Source organism: Falco rusticolus, unplaced genomic scaffold (genome assembly GCF_015220075.1).
Source record: "Falco rusticolus isolate bFalRus1 unplaced genomic scaffold, bFalRus1.pri scaffold_191_arrow_ctg1, whole genome shotgun sequence".
In the NCBI taxonomy this organism is placed as follows: domain Eukaryota; kingdom Metazoa; phylum Chordata; class Aves; order Falconiformes; family Falconidae; genus Falco; species Falco rusticolus.
Window position 1 is genome coordinate 4498 of NW_023618199.1, and position 20833 is coordinate 25330.

The 20833-nt window shown below is 49.3% G+C and overlaps 1 long non-coding RNA gene across 1 annotated transcript; it reads left to right on the top strand.

The window, feature by feature from the left end:
- The first annotated feature begins 7812 nt into the window (after window positions 1–7812).
- Window positions 7813–19525, top strand: LOC119142055. The gene is made up of 3 exons (XR_005102142.1): window positions 7813–8974; window positions 16277–16401; window positions 18970–19525. It is a non-coding gene; the product is annotated as an uncharacterized LOC119142055 (long non-coding RNA).
- Window positions 19526–20833: the final 1308 nt, after the last annotated feature.

Sequence of the window (20833 nt, forward strand, 5' to 3'; positions counted from 1 at the left end):
GGCTTGCCTCCAGCTTATCTAAATACCTTGGTGACTAAGTCCTGTTGTTGTTTCAAACTGCTGCCGGTGGTGGAGTTCGTTCTGCTGGGGGGAAAGGTAAAACATTTTTCCTCAGTGAGATGTTGAAGTCCTGGCCTGCGCTAAGCCCATATAAACAACCTCTGCTGAAGTTGGTGCCTTTTGCTAGAGATGAACTACTGTGGCTAAAGTATGATACTGGGGGGAGGCTGGGGCGGGACACAAGGATGCAAGCTTGCAATTTTCTACCTTCCTGCTGAAATAGCCAGCCCTTGGTTTGGTGTAGTCTCTGTCAAACACTTGGGGTCATAGGGTGCTCTCAATGGTGGCAGCATTGGCCTTTGAGGGCTGAGGGCCTACGGTAACTACTCAAGGTGTAGCTAAAGCAATTGCATGAACGCTTTGGGTTGGAACAACGAGTGGGACCCTTACAGGGTGTTAGATTTTTCAGGCTGCCAGGTACACAGGGGAATGGCCCTGGGCAGTAGGGAGTGGGTGTGCTTTATCTGGATCAGTGTTTATTTACATGTGTGTTTAAAGCTGCTTTTCTTACAGATCTGCTTAGTATAACACACGTTCCAAATGGGTAGATGACTGAGGTAGGCTGTTGAGTGGAAAAGTGCCAGCAAGAGACCTGTAGCAAATTGGTTAAGGATTGCCCTAGACAGCACGTGAGGTTGGGAACGCCTCGGACGAGCGCACACAGAATTGGCCGTGTGCTGTGGCTGCTGGCTTCAGGACAACCCTGACTCCTGTGGAGAAGCAGGAGACGTGCCTGTGTCTTGTGAGTGCGAAGAGTTCAGCTGGAAGGGGAGAGGCAGAGCAGGGAGGAGTTTTCTCAAAGTAACGCCTCGGCGCTGTAAGCATTTGCTGTTTCTGTATGTTTTCAGACCTACTTCTGTAGTGGTATTAACTGACGTGGCAATAATGGACTGTAATGAAGCATCCGTTGAAAGCTCATGGGAAAAGGAGATGCCAAGTCCAGCCTTACTCAAATTGCCCAGTGATGCTGGGAAAGTACCTGGAACTTACCACCTCATCTGTCGCTTTCTTAACGATGGTGTTCCTTTTTTGGCCTGTCTTTTCTTCTTCCTGGTTTCTGGGCTGTGTGTCAAAAAAGAGATTTGAGGATGTGTTTGGCTCGGTCTCTGTGTCTCAAAGTAAAGATGATCCCCAAACTGTTTCCCATGGGGTCTCCTGTAAAATTTTGGCTTTCACTTGCTCCATGAGCGCTTACGGCTCTTGCAATGAGTGCTCTGGAGCTGTGTGACTGTTAGCCCAGCGCTCTGCCAGAGGTAAGCGCTGCCTTGCCTTTTGGAGAAGGAGACCTGGAGAAACACCTACCAAAAGAGCTGCTCACTTGAGCCTGCTCAGTGTGGTCCAGAAACTTTTGATCTGCTCAGAGCACAGGTGGGTGAGCTGCTGTTCCCCTAGCATGAGCTGGGCAGGCGTACTCACCAAGGGACTGTCCTTCACTGGAGGCCAATGTTGTATTCTCTCACTGATGAGTCTTTCTCCCCACGGCTGAAACTCTCTGCTCTCTTTTACATCTCCAGTTCTCGGCAGTTGCCCCGGAACAGAGCTTGTTTCAGCCTTTCCTATCAGAGGTGGTATTTCAGAGCTACATCCCCGATGAGGTCTATGAAGTGCCACTGATTCTGAGGAACATGGACAAGGTAAGTGCTGGGATGTGGAAGTTTAACCCTGTGCTGGAACTGGAGAGCAGTGTCATCCGCGTGGTGCACAGCACAGCCAGTCACCTGCTGCAGCACAGCGCATCCAGAATAAAATGTCTCACCACCTTTATTTTGCAAGATGGTGGAAATGTTGCCATGCTGAGGTTTCTCGCCCTGGTTTTGGCTGTGTGTTGGTAGTACCTAGCTGAAAGGAGCTTTTCTAGTCAGCACCTTTCCCCGTGGCAGCCCTGCACGGATGGGAACGTTGAGGGCTGTACAGTTCTTCCCTGCCCTCGTGCTTTCCCTCAAGTGTGCACTGCGTCCTGGTGGCTCCATGGTTAATCTTGGTTTCCACAGGGCAGCTCTGCCTCTGGGTGAGCTGCACAGACAGCTGAATGGGCTGTCAGAGCACAGGGGTTGAGTCTTCTCCGCTTTATGCTGGAGTAAGTTATAATTAGTGGTAATAGCATTCAGGAAAGGTGGTTTGAAACAGCAGTGGAAACAGACTGATGTAGCAGAAGCAGTGGGAGGCCTTTAGGTGCCGCTTCAGGCTCCTGCTAAGCTTAATTGGGTTCTGCTCAGGTTTTTCTGAGGCAACATGACGCTCTGCTTCCTCTTTGGAGAGCCACAGCACGTTCAGAGTCAAGTGCCCTCGGAGGTCTCCACCTTTGCTTGAAAAACCTGATCATTTTGAGATTTCCCAAGAAAGCTGCAAATGGAAAAGTTGGAAAATGTCAGCAGTTTTGTTCCACTGTAAAGAGGGAAATTGAGACCTTTTGAATTTCAGTTGGGGAAACATTTGCTGAAATGAGGCATGTGCCAAGAGCAAGCTGGTGGGAAAAGGCAGAGGGAGGAAAGGAGCTGAGCTCAGTGTTCTCTCACTGCGCACTTTCCTACACGCAAGGGTTTCTCTTGATACGTAGCAGTAAGTGCACTGGCAGCAGAGAAAGGTCAGGAAGAGAGGTGTAATTAAGGATACTCTTCTGTATCAAAGAGTAAGAGGTATGCGTGAGGGGAGAGTGGGATGGGAAGATGGAAGTGTGTGCAAGAGCCGGTGAATTCCACCCAGATTTCCAGATTTACCTGCTGGGGGGGACAAGCAGGTGGACAACAAAAAAAAAGCTGCCAAGGCATATTGCGGGTGGAAGGACAGTGGGAGAAGTCCAAGTATCTCCTGAGAGAACAGGTTTTGACAGGGATATGGGTGAAAAAGGAAGACCCTTTGGCAAGGAAGGATGCTTGTGTGGTCCCTCAGTTATTCCTGGAGAGTACTGCACCATTCCTGGTCTGGCATTTAACTTGGGAACATGGATAAGATGTGGCATGGGTACCTGCACCCAGGGAATGCCACTGGTGTGGTCTACACTGGGGTTTGGGCACCCTTTGCTGTAGGTATCTTCTTCCCAATTAAAATGTGCCTCAGTTTCTCTCTTCCTACTCTCTGCTTCGTTCCCACTGAGTCTTTTGGCTTCAGCTGTTCCATTATCCATGCAGCACCTCAAAATGGTTATCTTTGCCAAGTACCAGCCAACAGGCAAACAGTTGATTTGCTCTGTTTGTGCTTTCTCAAGTGGAAAAGAACATCTGCATAACATTTCTGCCCTTCCCAGTAAGGAATAATAAACTTGTCCAGCTGCACCTTGGGATTTACGTGCCCTGTAAAGGGGGAGGCAATGTGTGAATGTGGGATTTTTCCAAACCGAACTAGTTTTGAAGCCGGTAAGACCTCAGCCATTGGAGAGCGTGGGTGTAAAAGTAAGATTAGCTCTAATGAAAATCCTTGGTATGTTTTAAATACAGAAAGGTAGAGATGATAATCCTGACAGGGTGTTCTACTCTAAATTGGTTGGCTTTTGGCGATGTCCTGGAGAAGAGAAGAGCGGTGTTGTGCTCTGTCTCAGAGTTTTCGCGCTGGTTTCCCAGATTCTTCTGAATCTTATACTGCATGGCAGCCTGAAGTTGTTTGCCCCCTAAAAATCCAGCTGACAGCAAAATGTATTCCAAATAGAGGCTCTGTAATGGTGCAACTACAGAAGTGCTTCGCTATATACTTACTGCTCTCACCTGTGTTGTACAATTGCTTTTCTGTCTTCAGGCTGTTCCTCAGCACCCTCAGGTGTTCTGGGTGGCTTTTGCTGAAGGTCTTAGCCACACGTGCTCCTCTCCTAAGGGACTTGGTGACCAGACTGCTTGTGTGCACTGTGAAACTGGCTCCTGGAACCTGCTGCCCCAGGACATTGCTGGGTTCCAAGGGCGTTTGGAGAGTTCAGGACTGCCTTGGCCACGGCTTACCAGGCTCGGGTGGGTGGTGCAGAATGAGCCTCCATTTTTTCCAAGCCTCCTTGTGGGTTTGTTGTTTGTCAGTGAAGCTGCCTGTCAGTCCAAATCACCTGCTTTAGACTTTGAGATTTGGTGCTCAGGGGTCGAGAAATGCCTGCGTGCTGTCTGTGTGCTGGTGGTGTCCCAGAGGGCAGAACCGTGCAGGCAGGGTGCCTGCAGGGACTTCTGGGGGTGGGCAGGGATCCCCAGGGATCTGGCTTGCCTGCGCTGGCAGCTGCCTGGCTACGGTCACAGGCAGCAGGAGCCTCCGGAGAGCAGAGGTTGGCTTTTAAAACTGAGACTCCAGCGCCAGTCAGTGCCGGTCATGTATCTCGAGGCAGAAGATGCCTTTGGAGCCCATAGTTGATAGCCACAGCCTGGGGGGTTGCCTGGATTTCCAACACTTTGGCAAGTTGCCGGCTCTTATCCTCTGCATCAGCCTTTCCTTGTAGCGTATTGTGCTTCTCCCTTGCTTCTTTACAGCTCCCTGTGAATTTTCCTAGCCATCCTCTGTTTGTGGGGTTGTCTTTTTGTCTTCCCATGTTCCTCTTTTTGCTCTTCAGGCTTGCTTTTATTACCAGTGAGGCCACAGTATGTGTGGTCTCCTCCTCTTGCTGGTCTGTCCCCATGACTGTAGCATCGCAGCTTGAGTGCCCCGCTCAAACCCAGCATGTTAAAGTGAATTTCTTCCTTCCCCTAGGATTAACACTTACTGTTTTGCCTTCAGATAACACAGTTCCCTTCTAGGGGCATGACTGCCTGGATGTGTATGGGCAGAAGCCGGCAGGTTCTTTGGGCTTGTTGAATACACGGATGACTTGATTCAGATATTATAACTTTGTGCTGCTGGTGTCTTCCCTGCTTGGCCCTTCCTTCATTGCCCTGTTGCCTCTGGCCATGAGCTGTTTTGCACAGGCAGAAGGGATGAATGTTGTGTATTATGTGCACGTACCTCCAGAGCTAAAAGTGCTTTGGAAAGGTGGTTAAGGAAGGCTATCGGCAGGCTTTTTCATAGCCTCTGTGTTTCAGCCTTGCCGCTGTGCTGCCCCTGAGAATACTTGCCTGCCTGTGCTCCAGCTGTGATTCTAGGGGAGAAGATGTGCTCGTGGCGGGGAGCCAGCCTGGCACAGCTGCACTGAGATCTAGATGTCTTTAATCAGCAGGGGGTCGGTGTGCTGCAGATGACAGAGACATCTGGAGCACACCCAGGCATTGAAGGGGCAGGTAGAATCTGCAGGCAGACACTTACCCCGGAGCCTTTGGGCAGTCACGCTGGTGTGGCTGTGGCTGTGTGCATGTGGCTGTGGTTGCTGTGTCAGCTGGCACCTATTCCCTGCCCCATGTGCCATGCTTTTGCTTGGAGGTTGGAACATCAGTGTTGTGGCTCAGGCAAGCCTGGCACGGTACCGTGATATGAAGGGGCTGTCTGGAGGCTTGTTAATGTGGAAGGGTTTAGCACATGGCATGGAAGGGAGGAAGCATTGCAGGGGCATACAGACAGGCTGACTCTTTCCAGCAGCACTCTGCTGCCTCTTGGCAGGGTTCTTTGTGTGGCTGTGTGGGCAAGGCAAGGTTAGGGGATAGCTCTGAGCCAGCTGATGCTTCTGCGCCAGGCCAGATGCACAGGATCCCTTTGGGCACAGCTGTTTTCTCATCTTGCGTTCGCTGCTTAGATTTAGTTTAATGCCCTGTCCTATCCTCAAACAGCGTGGCTGTAGCAAACTAAAGAGGAAATGCCCTGCGGCCCCTGGCTCCCTGAGTTTGTGAAAGGATGGGACTGAGAAATGGTTTTACATCATTCGTATGGAAGGTAAAAATGATGTTGGCCTAGGGCAGTTCTCCATACTGCCCAAGTGACGTAAGAGCTTAATCTCACTGAGGTAGGCTTTGCAGAGGACGCTGCTTCCTTTAAAATGCGATTTATTAGTATTCATGAGCATTCATTTTTGGGGTGGAAGTAAATTGGTTCCCATGAAGGGCAAATTATTGCTCTTCAACTAGAGAGAAGCAGCAGAGCAACAGATGAACATCACCGCAAATAGAAGTAGGGTGAGATAAACCCCCAGGAGAACTCATGTCCAGTACTTTGTCCCTTGTCTTGCCCTTGAACTGGTGAGTGTGTGGCATTAGGGAGCTGTGCCAGCGAGGTCCTCTGCACAGCTTCAGCGACACCACGGCAGTTTCTGCCGAACTGTGTTTTGCACTCCTTGCAGGGCATTGGGGGAGGGATGCGTGCTGCTCAGTGAGGAGCACATGGGTGTTATACAGCAGAACCAGAATTTTGTACAAACGGGACGTTTTGTCTCGTACTTGATGGAGTGTGAGTCAGCGAAGTGCCAGAGTGCTGTAGATGAGCTAGAAATGCATCCACAGCGTGGTCAAGAGGTGCAGAGCACCTTGCAAAGCCCTTAGCCAAGAGGCAGGCTTTGGGAAATGGTTCCGTAAAGCCACCTGTGCTGGGCTTGCAGTTGCTTGCCTGCAGAGTATCTGTGTGTTAATTGTGGAAGGCTCAGGAGTGCTGCCTTTGAACAACCTCTACATCCCTGATGCTGCAGGATCCACAGGGATTGTGGGTAACCCAGTGAACTGGGATGCGGGTCTTCCTGATGAGGAGTTGGTTTGTATAATTCTCTTGCTTTGAATCTGTTCTTCCCTGGGGTAAGTCTGACTTGAGTGAAGTCACTCCTGAATCAAAGGAGTACAGTTGTGGCCAAGCCTTAAGTACTAGGGCCATGTGAGCTGTTGGTGGCTGAAATGCTGTGTGCCACATAGCCCTTTCTTGAAAAATGAACAGTTTCCTACTGTCTGGCAGTCATTTGGGAATGTGCCATGTGATTGGACTGTCAGAAAATATATAAATAGCTGACGTGTCTTTTGGTTTATTGGCACTTGTGTTATGAATGAAATGCTAATTTTTCTGCTGGGCAGCGTTTCCACTTAGTTACTCTTGCTGCTTCTGATTTGCACGTTTCTGTTTTGTGGCTCCAGTTGTACAGCATGGGTGTTCTCGTGCCAGCCAATGTTCCCGTATGTCCTTGCATTATGGTCTGACAGTCTCTGCTGAACTGGGAACCATTGTGGCACTGACTGGCAGATAAACAACAGACAGAAACACTTCCATTTGTGTGTCCTTCAGGCTTATTAATAGTTTATTGTAAAGGAAGAAGGAAGTAAGAAGCATATAAAACCAGCACAGCTTATTCTGTTTTGCCCTCTTGCTCTTTTCAATGTAGCCATACACTATTGTCAGGCAATGGCAGCTCAGTCTGTGAGGTTTGTGAAATTCATTACTGGTACTCGGTGGAGACTGAATTAATGCTCATTGATTAATGTGAAATACGACAGGACAGTGAGTTACTGCATTAGTGAAATGAGTGAAATTAGTGAAATTTACAATTCAGTGCAACCCTGTTAGATGCTTTGTAGTGCTCAAAACCTTGCTGCTTCAACAATTACAAAAATATCAAATGAGTTAAAAGCACCAGGGCAAAAATCAGGGCAGTGAGTGATTGATAAGAAGCAGAGCTTTGATTAGCTCATCGATAAGAGCCTGCTGGGGGTAATGGCTCCTGGCCCTGGGGCAACAGTTTCCTCACTGATTTCAGAAGGGGCAAGGTGGTACTTGCAGTGCAGCGGTGCCCACCATCCATCTGGAGTCTGATCTGCTCATCCCTACAGTAAAATGCTTTTGGTAATTTGATTTGCCTTCCTGCTGCTAAATGCCAAGCAGCCCGGATGGGGGGGGGGGATTGTCTGGCTCTTTTCTGAACGAGCCAGTGGCTGGGAATGCACAGCCGGCTTTGCTCTGGTGGGGTGTCTGAGTGTCCCCCGTGTGCAGCTCCCGATGCCACCTGCCTGGGGTGGGTGTGCTAACCAGGCACCCCGTCACTTACTCCTCTAGAACAGACTTTACAGAGGGGTTTGATTAAGGCATCAGCCAAAGCTGTCTCTGTGTCCCCTGGGGCTGGGTGCGATGTAAAGGGAAACTGAGATGAGGCAGAGGAAGAACTCTCTTGAATTGCAGTGCAGAGCTGGCGTAGGCTGCTGAGGGCAGGGGTGGAGTTGTTAGCGCTTTGAAGTACCTGTGAAACATCTCGAGGGACACTTTGGGTGCAGAGCTGAGCCGGTTCTGGTGTGGGGAGATGGGTCAGATGGCTTTTGAAGGGTGCGTGTCCCCAGCCTTGGCCCTGTAAGGCTGTGGGAGGGGGTGAGAAATACAGCTGTACCTTACACTCGCCTGGCATCGCAGCAATTACCGTGTCCAGCTTGTGAAGTATTTCCCCAGCAACTGACCGTTGATCACGTATGTGGTGAAGTCCTTTTGAAAACGTACCTGAGCATCCCCTGCCAAGCTTCAACGAGGTCGCCGCGTTGCTGGCATTGGAGTTAGTGTTGTGGCACAGCTGGGTTCTCAGTGGTGCTTCCAACAGTCTGCGGTGGCGATTGAAGCAGGTTCCATTAGTGCTGTGATCCCTTGAGTGAAGCGACTATGTTTTGGTGCCTCGGAATCAAAGCATCAGATAATTGTGGTGCTGCCAACTTGCTGCAAAAGCAGGTGAATCAGTGGGGTTGTTTCTTCTTTGCAAGTTAACAACTGTGTGCAAGTCATGCTACTGGAATGAAAGGTCATGAAGGTAAAATGTACTATTATGACATTATTGAATGCTACTGCAACAGTCCTAGAAAACAGCAGTTTTTCTTCTGCCATGGGGATGGTGCTAAATGCGTTGTGCTGAGATTGTTTCTTTCCCTGCAGGATTATTTCCACGTGCTCATCTGCATCACAGAAAGGGAGAAGTTTGTTGTGCCAATCCGAGCTATAGGTGCCCGAGCTATCCTGGACTTCCCTGACCAGCTGAACTTCTCAGCCTGTCCCGTGAAGTACAGCACCCAGAAAACACTGCTGGTTCCAGAAAACACGTTGGTAATCGGGAGGCCCACTACTGCATCAGCACGCAGAGGTAGGGAGCTCATCTTTTTTTGTGCAAAACACTGTTGTGTGATAATATAGTTGAGAAACAGCAACAAAAAGGAACCGGAGCACCTGAGCTGCCATGCTGCTGTCGTGGCTGGAGATGGGCAGGGCACGTGGGTTTTGCTGTTGATTATAGTGTGTTAAGCATGATGCAACCTCTGATAAAACTCTGCAAGCTGCAGAGTGGAGTTTTATAGCGCAACAGTGTCTTCAGTGCAGAGTTGTGCAAGACTGATTCTGTTAGATTGCAAGAGCAAATGTAGCAAGGCAGCTTGACTGCCCTTGGGCTGTATAATATCCTGCGTGGCAGACGACAGCTCTAGGAGCTCAGTTCCTGCAGACCAAGGGCAGTGTTAAGAAATGGGGAAGCTCTGAGCTGGTGGAAGAGACATTTAAGAATTTATCAGCAGCGTTGTCTAGAGTAGCAAGTGCAATCAGAGATCATAGATTAAAGCAATTGGTATTGAGACCCTGACAAAAACACTGTGGGGTCCAGAACCTGGTTTTCCAGTAGGTTTGATCTGGTCCCTGGGATCCAATATTCTTCAGCAGAATGAGCTTGTAAGTGGAGATGAGCTGGCAGTGGCTTCAAAGCTGCACTACAGCTCCAAAGAGGAAAGCCTTACAGCGGGGGCACAGGCCAAAGGTGCAGCAAATACCTGGTGCATGGGTTGGGAGCCTCTTGTAGAGCTTTGTCTCTCTCAGATCTCCTGGAAAGTGCTCTAGCACTTTGTAGTAGCTACCGGCAACCTCCTTGATCCTCAGCACCTTCTGAAATGGTTATGTAGCCCTGTTGGCCAAATATACGCATTCTTTGGGAGGCCACAAGCACGTGGTATTTGGGCAGTCTCCTGGTCAAGTGCCTGACGTGTGTGGCATTGTGTGCAGGCTGTACTGTTCCTGTTGGTCTCAGAAGACAGTCACTGGTTTTCCAGTTTGCTGAACTGGAGAGGGTAGTGCATTTTTGACACTGCACCTGCAAGGAAACCAGTTCAGCTGGCTGGTAGTTAACTCCGAGTTGCTTGGTCCCAGAGGTCTTGGTGCAGGAGCTGAGGTCCAGAATGCAGCAAAGACCTGCCATCTGCCTTAGTGCACCTGAGTTGCTTCAGTTTCTTCCCCAGGAAAACAAGTGTCAAGAGAAGGATCTTTCTTCTTTCTCCTGGGAAACATGAGGGTCCAAGAGTCTCCTACCAAAGCCTGGCAAGGCTATGGAAGCAGGCTTCCGGGATGCTATTCAAGCAGGCTGCTGCTTTTCACTGTGGAAATACGTAGGCAGGACCTTGTAAATCCCTGCACAGCTTCCCTCTGGGATTTCCAGATCTAGTCGTCACCACCAAAACAGATACCCAGTCGTGTCTGGCATCTCTTGGCAATGTCTTTGCCAACTATTCTGTTGAGTGATACAACGTGTGTTGAATCCTGCTTGATATGGATTTTATGCTGAACTTCAGCAATTAAATTTTTCAGTCCTGATTTGCAACAAAGAGATGGGAAGCGTTACAAAAGCTTTATTTCATACGACACAAAAAAAGTAGAATTCTGAATAACTGGATTGCGTGTGTGCAGAGATCAAAAGCTAGTAAGATTTCCCATGTCGGATGAAGGCATCAGTCATTTTGTTATGAACTTTTGAAAGCCAGTTTGAAATTTCAAACTGATAATTTAAATCTTTGAATATAATCAGCATTTTATTCTAATGAAGTTGCCTCCACTTTCATTCAGATTTCTTTTTATTTACTCTGAAGTTCCTGTGTTTCTGATCTTTTTTTTTTTTTTTTTGCTTTAAGTGTTCAGCAAAATGTCATAATGGATTCTTCATTGGGAACTTTCTTAGAGGTTGAGTTCCTCCAATGCCTGTCTGTCTACCATCTGCTTGGATATATGCACAAATGTATAGGAAATATGAGAGATTTGGGGACTATGTGAAATGGAATTGGGCTGATTGAGAAGATAAACGCGGAATAACTTTAGAAGGGACCTCTGGAGATCATCTGAGCAAACACGGTGCTCAAAAAAGACCAGTGTCAAAGTTCGATCAGGTGTGTACACAACACGAAAAGTAAGAACAGGTAATACCAGCCTTGGTCTGTCCTCCAGGCTGTGCAAAGCCCTTTATCCCAGCATCTCCCTGTATGTTCTGTGCTGCAGCTCTAAGCTACAGAGAGTAGAAAGGCTTTTTGTGCCCACCAGCCTGTACTGCCAGGGATTCTTCCACCCCGAATACACGTGTTTGCATTTTCCATCCCTCGGCTGCATGCAGTTCTGCTGTGTCCCAGTGAATGGCAGCCCAGCCCTCCAGTATCTGGACTGTAGTGCCCCAAGCTTGTATCCCCCACTCAGAATCCAAGTGTTCCCCCCCTCTTGACCAGGTCAGCACGTTCCCTTGCAGCCCGAGAGCAGAACCCCCACGTTCTTTCTCCCTGTGCGATGAGGCCATGGTGTGCCAGGAGCGGTTCTTCCAGCCAGTGCTGGAGACTGCACTGTGTAACAGTGGGTTCCCTGCTGCTTGTGCTGTGAGAAGTTGCTCAGGTACCTGCCCCAAGGTCCCAGGTGAGCTCAGTGGCTCCAGCAACCCCAGCAGAAAAGAAGTGGCTTCCCAGCTGGCTGGGAGTAGGCTGGAGAGTCAGAGCAGTACACTGCTCCACAGGTGAATAGATCATTAGCTGGCAGTTGTCTTTGAACAACTCTATTTACAGAGGCTTTCATGGGAGAGACCGTTTTCCTCCTGCTGCCAGGGGATTGATTTCCCTGCGATCGAGGCTATAACCAAGGCTGCATCATCATCAACAAGAGGGGTAGTTTTTAGTTTAATGTCATAAATTCTTTGGAATGACTCCCGTAATAACTTGCTGATTAATTATCATCACAAACACTTAAACCTGTGCTTTGGAAAAATTAATGAGTTATGCTCCCTTTCCTGGAGAGCTTAAAGTGTGGATACGAGAGGCAGTATTTAAGAGTGATGGCATAGGTGGTAGGGGAAAGGAGTGCCAGCCTTTACAGACTTAAATTCAGGACTTTTTTAGTCTCTTCTTATTTAGCAGAGAACTTAAGCAGCTTGAGCGTGTGCTTAAGTTTTGCTGAGTAAGGATGTAGCGTTGTGTTAAAGCCAATATTAATATCACATAATAGCTTTGTGTGTTGCTACATATAAGCATGCATGCATGGGAGAGGGGCAGGAGGCTTAGTGGAGTAGAAGGGAATGAGAGATCGAAGTTTATAGACCATCAGCTGACCTCTGTGTCCTCTGCACAACTGAAACTTCTGTCTCAGTTGCTGCAACTTCTGCCTTCTGGCCTGAGCGAATTCAGGCTCTTGCCCCTTTGCAAGCCAGCTGCAGGTGCCACTGCTTCCTAGTCCAGTGTGCTGCTCCTGTCACTTCTCTCTGCCTCCTTTCTCAGGATTCCCATCTCTATGGAATCAAGCATAACCTACCTGCCACATTCAGTGCATTTCCCAGCCCATCTCCAATGCTAACCTTTCCTCTCAGTCAGTTCTGAGAGCTCTGCTCTTGCATGGAATCGCTTCACGATGACATTCCTTGCCTCTTACTCCTTTATCTAAGGGCTTTTTCTGTGGTGTGTTTCACTGCAAGGCAGAGCTCTCAAGTGAATCCACGGGGCCAATTCAGCATCGTTCTACTGTTGCTTGTTCAGAGCTCTCCCTTGCTGTGGTACCTACCAGAAAACATGGCCCCATTTTGACCCCTTTTCATAAAGGGGGGGAAAAAAAACCAATACCAAAGCACTCCCCATTACGCAGCTTGGCTTTGTGCCTGCCCTCCCTGTGCATGTCCATACCCATCTCTTCCCTGCACAGCTTAGTAATAAAAAATAGTACTAGTATAAATATAGAAAGTCTCTTCCTGTCATTCTCATTGTTAAGGCTGGATGACGAGTTTCTTCTCCACGGCATTCAGGGAGATAAATGTCATTCCAGTAAGTTTCAGTTGAAAATGGTGTCTGGAAGCAGATCTCAGCACAGCACTGCCTTTTCCTGACGTTACAGACCTTGTGCTACGCTGTGCTATGGGGTCAGAGAGGATCCGTCTGAGAAGATACATTAAGGAATGGCCCATCAGGCTCTGAAAGCTCAGGAAATGATCCTACAAGGTGCAGTGCTAGGAGCCCCCTGTTGTACCCATATACGACATCAAGGAGTGGGATTGGAGAGTTACCACAGGATGTACAAGGACAGGACAACAGAGCCGAGGTGCAGGGAAAGAGGGAAAGAGAGAGCTTGTGAGATGCTGCTGACTCTGTGCAGGATGTTTCCGGTACAGAGGTGGAGTCTTGGATGCTTTGACCTAACAGGCTGTGTTTACTGGAAAGGTTACGGTGCTTGACATTGGCTTTTATACCATTACTAAAAAATAATGTATGCCAAGATTAAATGACCTTTGTTTTTTTTCCTGCAATAGGCCTTAGCTGACAGATGAGGCAATGCAATCACTGGTAATTTTACTGTCTGTCTTGGGGTTGGAGGCAACTTGTAATGAAATAAAATCTCAGAAATTCGAATGATTTTGTAATGAAAATTAAAACACCAGTGGACTAAAAATTTCTTGGGTTTTAGAAGAGAAGCATACCGTGGGACTTGAGGTGTGTTGCAGCCTCCTCGCACACTGCACTGACTAAAATGTATGGTTGCAGGAGAGAAGGCAGAGTGGTAGTAGGAGAGCCTGGGCCACAGAACTGTCAGCTTTGTTCACTTGTCAGTTGTGTTTCTGACTTGTCAGGAGTATTTTGCCGGTGGTATCCTCATGGGATTTAACTTTTGCCCAGCTGTCAGGATGAGGAGCTGATGCCTGGTGAAAGCAAGCAAGATGTAAATGTCAGAACAGATCCCTGTGAAATTGCTTACTATTCTGGTGTTGCTCCCTTTCTGCAGGGCAGTAACGGGCAAGATCACAGCAGGTTCTGGCGGGAAGGTCTCCCTCAGGCTGGTGCGGCTAGATGGGTTTATACAAGCTGGGGATTGCAAGGCACCGCTGGGAGATCTGGACCTGTGACAGTTTAGATGTTGTACAACAAAGCAAACATACAAAGGGACATAGTTAAAAAGGATGTCAGAAGAAGAGCTATTAATAAACCTCCAAACCTTATCTTTCCTGTTTTTTCAGGAGCAGTAGTGATTCACTAACAGGGTAGATCTAACAGGAAAAGGATTATCTTAAAGAACAGCTCACAATTCATGGAGAGAAGGCCAGAGTTTAGCCTGCCAGCTTCATCTCTTGGCAGTGGTTTTCATTTGGCTATTAGTGTGTCAGAGACGTGACCTTAGCATCTCTTATCTGTAGGCTGCAGGGAACAGCTTAGTGATGTGGACTGAAGTTCAGAGTTCAGTTTAAGCATGGAGCTTACATCCCTCTGGGTCTTGGAGAACCAGGTCTACGTGAGGGATACCAAGCTCCTGCGACAGCAGTAACAAAGTTGTCCCGTGGGTACAGCATGGGGTGGGAGGCAGGAGGTGCAGTGTCTGACTTGTGCTCTGTTTTTCAGTCCTGAGAATGAGTCCTGACCTCGGTGGGATCCTCTTCTTCTGGTAATTTGAAGATGGGAAGATACCTTCTTTCTCAGGCATCCCCTGAAGTCATCCTCGGGAGTGTTATTCCCATCCCAGCTATTTGAGGGCAGGGGTATGCAGACATGGGGACAGAGTAGGAAAGGGACGGGATGGGAGGTAGTGCTAAGTGTGGTCCTTAACCAGCAGCTTTTCTGTTCTGGCAATGTTTCTGGGGGGGGGGGGGGGGAAAAGGGTGGGGGGAATTTTTCTGTGCCTTTCCCCCAGCAGGCAGTGATGCCAGCCAAGCACCAGCAGAGCCTTGCCCAGTATAAGCAGGCACAGCCCCCAGTGCAGGTGCAGGGCCATGTAGAGCAATCCAGTTCTGAGGCTGGAAGGGCCTTGGCTTTCCTCCTCCCTCCCAGGTGACTTAGGTCTAGTACGTAAACATTGCAGGCCCAGTGCTTCTCCATTAGTCACTGCCAACGTTCTTGCTTTTGTCATGGGAGCAGGTCAGGCCCCTGATTGCAGCAATATCTCCTTAATGAGCAGGAACTCCAGCAATGTCATCAGCTGTCACTACTTCCATGAATGAAGCTCAGCTCGTGCATGGCTCCAGATTTTCTCATTATTTTTGTGTGCTGCATTCCCTAATCACTGGGAAACTCTCCAGAAGGTGTTTTAGAGGTGACAAAGTGACCGCAAGCAAAGCACTAAAGCCAGTAACTTTTGCTTTCTAAGTGAGGCTGTACAGGAGCCACAAAGCCCAGCTGCTGTTGTGCAGGAGCATGTTGCATCTGACTTTCCCTAAGCGTTAAAGAACTGAATTATGTGTCTGTCAGCCAAGAGCTGTTTACGTGGCCACAAATCATAATTGCTAGTGTTAAATCCAAAGTACACCAACACCTTTTCATAATTATTTCCAACACGTTGCACAGAATTCCCCCAGCGGGCCAAGCAAACAGTTACCAAGCTTGGATTACAACCCAGAGCCCCAGATTGCATTGCTTGTGAATACACCGAAAAGCTCCTGTTAAACTTGACTCAATATGCTCCTGTTGATGGTGCTTCATTTAGCTAGAGATCTAATTGTTCAGGCTGTAAATGGGATACTCCTTTTGTGTCTTGTTTCCTTGTTATTGTATCACTCTAATGTGCCTTTGCACTCGATTTTTCTTTGCTTAGAGCAGCTTTCACTAAAACTCTGATAAAATGCACCCTTTCTTAGACAAAACCAGGATGCTTTCAAGTAAAAAAAAAAAAAAAAAAAAAAGAGAGATGAATTCTGCAAATTAAACTCCAGTTATTCTCTTTTCTTCAAGAAGAAATTCTCTTCTCCCTGTCTGATTTCCAGACTGCAATCTCACTGGGACAAGCATTGCCTTGACATTTGTATCTCCTGAGGTGTATAGGTGGCAGGAAAAGACGGATTCCTGAGGAAGTCTGTGTCAAGCTGTGCATGCAAATAACCCTCACCATCTCCGTGCCCTTCAAAAACCCTCCTCCGATCGTATCGCTAGCAGTCAGACTCTTGAGCCTTGCTGCAGAGAACTGGATGCAGGGTATGGGGGAGACGAGGTCGTTTTATAGCATAGGAGGTTCTGAGGCCTGGAGCTCTTCAGGAGTCGAGTTGGTGGCTCAGTTTCTGATGCTGTCTGTTCTCTTTTTCTTCTGCTGACTGTGGTTTGTTTGCTTCTCGCTTGCACAGGTGAGCTGAAGTGAACGAGACAGCCACATAGTCCCCAAATGTCCCACAGTAATCCTGATGTGCCTCTCTGTGTTGCAGCCCTTTCTCTGTCGATCCCTCTGCTGGAACTCTTGGGATTGGTGATGCCGTGCAAGTAACAGTGGACTTCCACCCACAGAAGACGGGTGATTATTCCAGACCCCTGACAGTTCACTACGACACAGGTAAGTGCTGGACACTGCATGGTGCCCACACTCTGCGTCCTTCAAAGCAGAAGAACGTTCAACTTGCTTTGCAGACTCCTCTAAACCCTTTTCTTTCAAAACCTCTGCATGTTTTGGTGCTTCAAGTCAGGAGGTAAGGGGCAAAAGCTGAGTGTGCCCTTGTATGTGGCTTTGTCCTCGTCTCTCCCTGCGGGACGCTGGTGTCAGCCGGGAGCATAAGTGTGTCTCTGTCCCCGGTTCCTCTCCAGGAGAGCAGCAGTAGGGGATGCTTAGCAAAGCGTGTAGAACAGGCAGTGCATAAGCTTTCTGCCTCGTGGGCCCTGGAGTTAGCATTTTTTCTGTGCTAGAGGCTTTATTCACGTCTTTGTTTAATAGCTTCTGATGGTTTTACCTTCCAAGCCTTTGTCCAGTTACTTTGTGGGTTTGTAGCTATGAGCTTCTGTAGGGTCCTATGGCAGTACATTCCAAAGGAAGTACTTGGGAAACTGCTACTACTACGCTTCTGTAATTTCTGACTAATACTATTCCAGGCCCTTGGGTTCCTGTTTTATGACAAATGGTGACAAATTTTTCCTTGTTCACATTTTCCCAGGCCATTCGTGCTTTTACAAACCTACCTATCTCTTCTGTTATTTCTAGGTTGAGGAATCCTGTTCAGTCTTTGTATAGAAGCTGCTCTGTGGATTGGAGAAGGGCAGAAAGAACGATTAAATGTCAAAGGCTTCAGCTTGGTTTTTTAAGATCAGAACTATACCCATTATTTCAAGACCCACGTGGCCATGGGTTTAGACAGTGAGATCATGATAGTTTTCGTGGAGTTTATTTTGCAGTAGTTTGTTGTCTCGTAGAGCATGAGGTCATGTTTCTATGAACCGAAGCTGTGCACACTCGAAGCACTGTGCATGTCTCCTATTTCTTGAGTCCTGCTTCCTCTGCTTGCCAACGTACGCCGAGGATTCAGCAGAGGGGGAAGGCAATGCTCATAAAGCACAACTGCCTCTGTAATGCTTCTGAACCTTGGTTATTTTTGTATGCTAAGTTGTCCGTTCTAGAAAGCAGGCTGTCTAGTCATTGGAAACGTTGCTGTTTCTCATGACATAGCTCATCTCTGGCCACAAATCCCTCCCACTCCTCCTCGGCTCCCTTAAGAGCAGAGAAGTCGAGCTTATACAGGCACGAAGGCTGAACTTTCCATATGTGGAGATGAATGAATGGCTGCAGAGATCTATTTAAAGGGTGAGTCATTCCCCAACCTCCCTCCAAGAGAGGGAGGGCTCTTTTTGCCGGCACGACTGTGATACTGCCGCATTGTGTCTGGCTTAGGGTTTAAGGAGTCCATCCAGTAGGCAGCCAGCTCTCCCCTTGTGCTTTTGCATGGCAGCCTTGGAAAGGCAGGTCCATCCCCTGGCTGCCTTGCTGTAACCCGTGCAGCGAGGGGAAGGCTCTGCCTCGGCAGAGGGATGCTCTCCAGGGATGGCCGGGTCACTGCCCTTCTCAGCTGGGGCTGGCTCTGAGGCTTTAAACACGCTCCACAGAAGTGCCATTTCGATGGAGAATGTCTCGTGTTTGGGGTTTGCTTCTCACCTGGGAGGCCCTCACCTGCAACAGGCAGAGTAGGCTCGGTGCTCAAGTTTGTGCTTAGTTGACTCCTGGGAGTTGCTTGGTAGGAAGAATGAAGGTTTGGAAGCTCTGGCAGTGAGGGACGCTTTGGTGGGGGTCTCTTCTGGAGGGTGAAGTGCTGGCAGGTGCTCCAGCAAGACTCCAGGCATTAATCAGCTGCCGTGCACAGCCAGGGGCTCTCTCCTCTTCAGCTCGGTCTGAGGCGGAAAGCAAAGGTGTGCTCGCTCGGGTTGTGGGACAGCTTGGGAATACTCGGTGTAGACTTGCACGCTCAGGCATAGGCACCAGCAGGCTCCAGGCAGAAGAAATGGGCTTGCAGGGCTGTGATGGGCAGGTTGGTGTGGGCCGTGCCCCACCGGTCTCATTCTGACATATCTTCACAGACCCACAGCAAGTGAGGGCACTGCTGCCCCAAGACAGTGAAGTTTTCATCTGCATCCCATCCTGCCGTGGGCTGTCACTTTGCCTGTTTCTTTTTACGTCCCTCTTCTGCCTGCATGCCCCAGGCATCTTGTCATGTTGGCAACAAGGGATCAGGAGAGACAACCCTGGTGGCGTGCTTGCAGGAGACTCTGGGCAAGCCATGACTGAGGTGGGCCTCCTCAGAGTCACCTGAATGACTTGGATGCAGAATTCCCTGTGACCCGGGTGGGATGGTGACCCAAAGGCCACCTGGGCACATCTGAAAAAGTCTGGTTTTTTAGGTAGTGTCACCTTAGGGATAAATCTCTACAAGCCCACCCAGAACTAAGGTGCTTAAGGTGGTGCCCAGGACGTCCCCATGCTGTACACCTGCAGCTCTTGGGATGCGATAAATGTATTGATCTGTGGAACTAACTGCTCATACAGCTAAAAGCTGTGACACTTCTGTTCCCTGTGGCTTCCTCCATTCCTCGTACTCCCATCAGCAAGGGCGGTGAGCAATGCCTCCCTTTTGCTTCGTTCTAGGTGAAGATACTCACACAAGCCTTCATGGAGCAGCTGAAGATGTCAACATCAGGCTAGACAGGAACTCCTTGGAAGTTGAGAAGACCTACCTCATGCTGTCAAACCACAGATCCGTGGTCATCCGCAACCGGAGTAAAATCATAGCCCACTTCCAGTGGAAGGCTTTTGTTACTCAAGAAGAGGAGCATCAGGAGAAGCTGAGGTTCATTGAAAAGATTCCTTTCAGTAAGACACACTGCCCAGGGGTAAAACTACCGTACGGCCTCAGAGGGATGTTGGTGCTTTTTTGGATGGTATAGGACAAATAAAGCATCCACAATATCAGGGTTTCAGGGTAATGGAGCTCAGTGCTTCCCATTCCAGTTCCATCCACATTCCAGCTGATGTTTTGGGAAGGAAAAGTTGATTGCAATGACTGCATTTCCTCAGAGAGCAAATTCCCATCTGTGGGAGCCCTAAATCAGTGAGGCCAGGTCCCTGGGCTCGCAGGGGGTCTGTGAGGCTGAGGAAAGTGTCGGCACTCCTTACCTGGGACGGCGTTGAGCAGTAGCACCTAATAGCTGCAGGCAGCGTACCTGTTGTGATACTCACTACAGTTTCTTCTCCTCCAGCTTTGATAGGATGGCAACCTTCTTCAGCCTGCTTTTGCAGTAGTGCGCAGGGCAGGGTGCTTTGCTGGCCCCGAACGTTGAGGCCATCCGGCTGTAGGATGCTGAATTGCCTCGCGCTGTCCCAGCTTCCAGCACAACGAGGTATCCCTGCCCCTTCTCCGGGGCTGGGGAGAGTTTGGAGGTGGAGGGTTCTGCGGGGAAGGCAGGGACAGGACTTGGAAGTGCCTTTGGGCGTCAGCACCTGTGTCTTCACGGTGCTGAGAGATGGGGCAGGCTCTCCAAGCTTTGAAATTCCATTTGGGGCAGCAAGGAAATGCTTCTAGCCCAGGGGGAGGCACTGGAAGTGACACTTCAAAGCTGGGGTGATGTAGGGGGTCCTTGTGTGACTTTTCAGAGTTGGACAGCTGTAGGTGTATAGGAGTTAGTCTGAACCCAGAGCTGATCAGGAAACTGCCTTCAACTGGAGCACTTTTTAAGGGCTTCTGAGCAAATAAAGTTCAATGTAATTAGGTCAGAAATGCCTTGAAGGCCAAAACTAGTTTTCCACTGTTCTCTGTTTTTAATTATACAGTGTGTGACTTTGGTGCAAGCTCAGTGTACTAAAGGCCAAAATCTCATGACCTTCTCTTGGTACTGCCCGGCACCATTCCTTTCGCATCTCTCCGCACCTGGCTGTCTCAAACGGGACCCTGGCTGATCATCCCTCCCCTCAGAAGCAACCAGCTTTCCCCAAAGTTAAGAGGCTTATGATCAAGGTCAGGGGCAGGGGCAGGGTCAGGGTTAGGGGTTAAGATTAAAGTCAGGGTTCGGGTTCGGGTTCGGGTTCGGGTTCGGGTTCGGGTTCGGGTTCGGGTTCGGGTTAGGGTTCGGGTTCGGGTTCGGGTTCGGGTTCGGGTTAGGGTTCGGGTTCGGGTTCGGGTTCGGGTTCGGGTTCGGGTTCGGGTTCGGGTTCGGGTTCGGGTTCGGGTTCGGGTTCGGGTTAGGGTTCGGGTTCGGGTTCGGGTTCGGGTTCGGGTTCGGGTTCGGGTTCGGGTTCGGGTTCGGGTTCGGGTTCGGGTTCGGGTTCGGGTTCGGGTTCGGGTTCGGGTTCGGGTTCGGGTTCGGGTTCGGGTTCGGGTTCGGGTTCGGTTCGGGTTCGGGTTCGGGTTCGGGTTCGGGTTCGGGTTCGGGTTCGGGTTCGGGTTCGGGTTCGGGTTCGGGTTGGGTTCGGGTTCGGGTTCGGGTTCGGGTTCGGGTTCGGGTTCGGGTTCGGG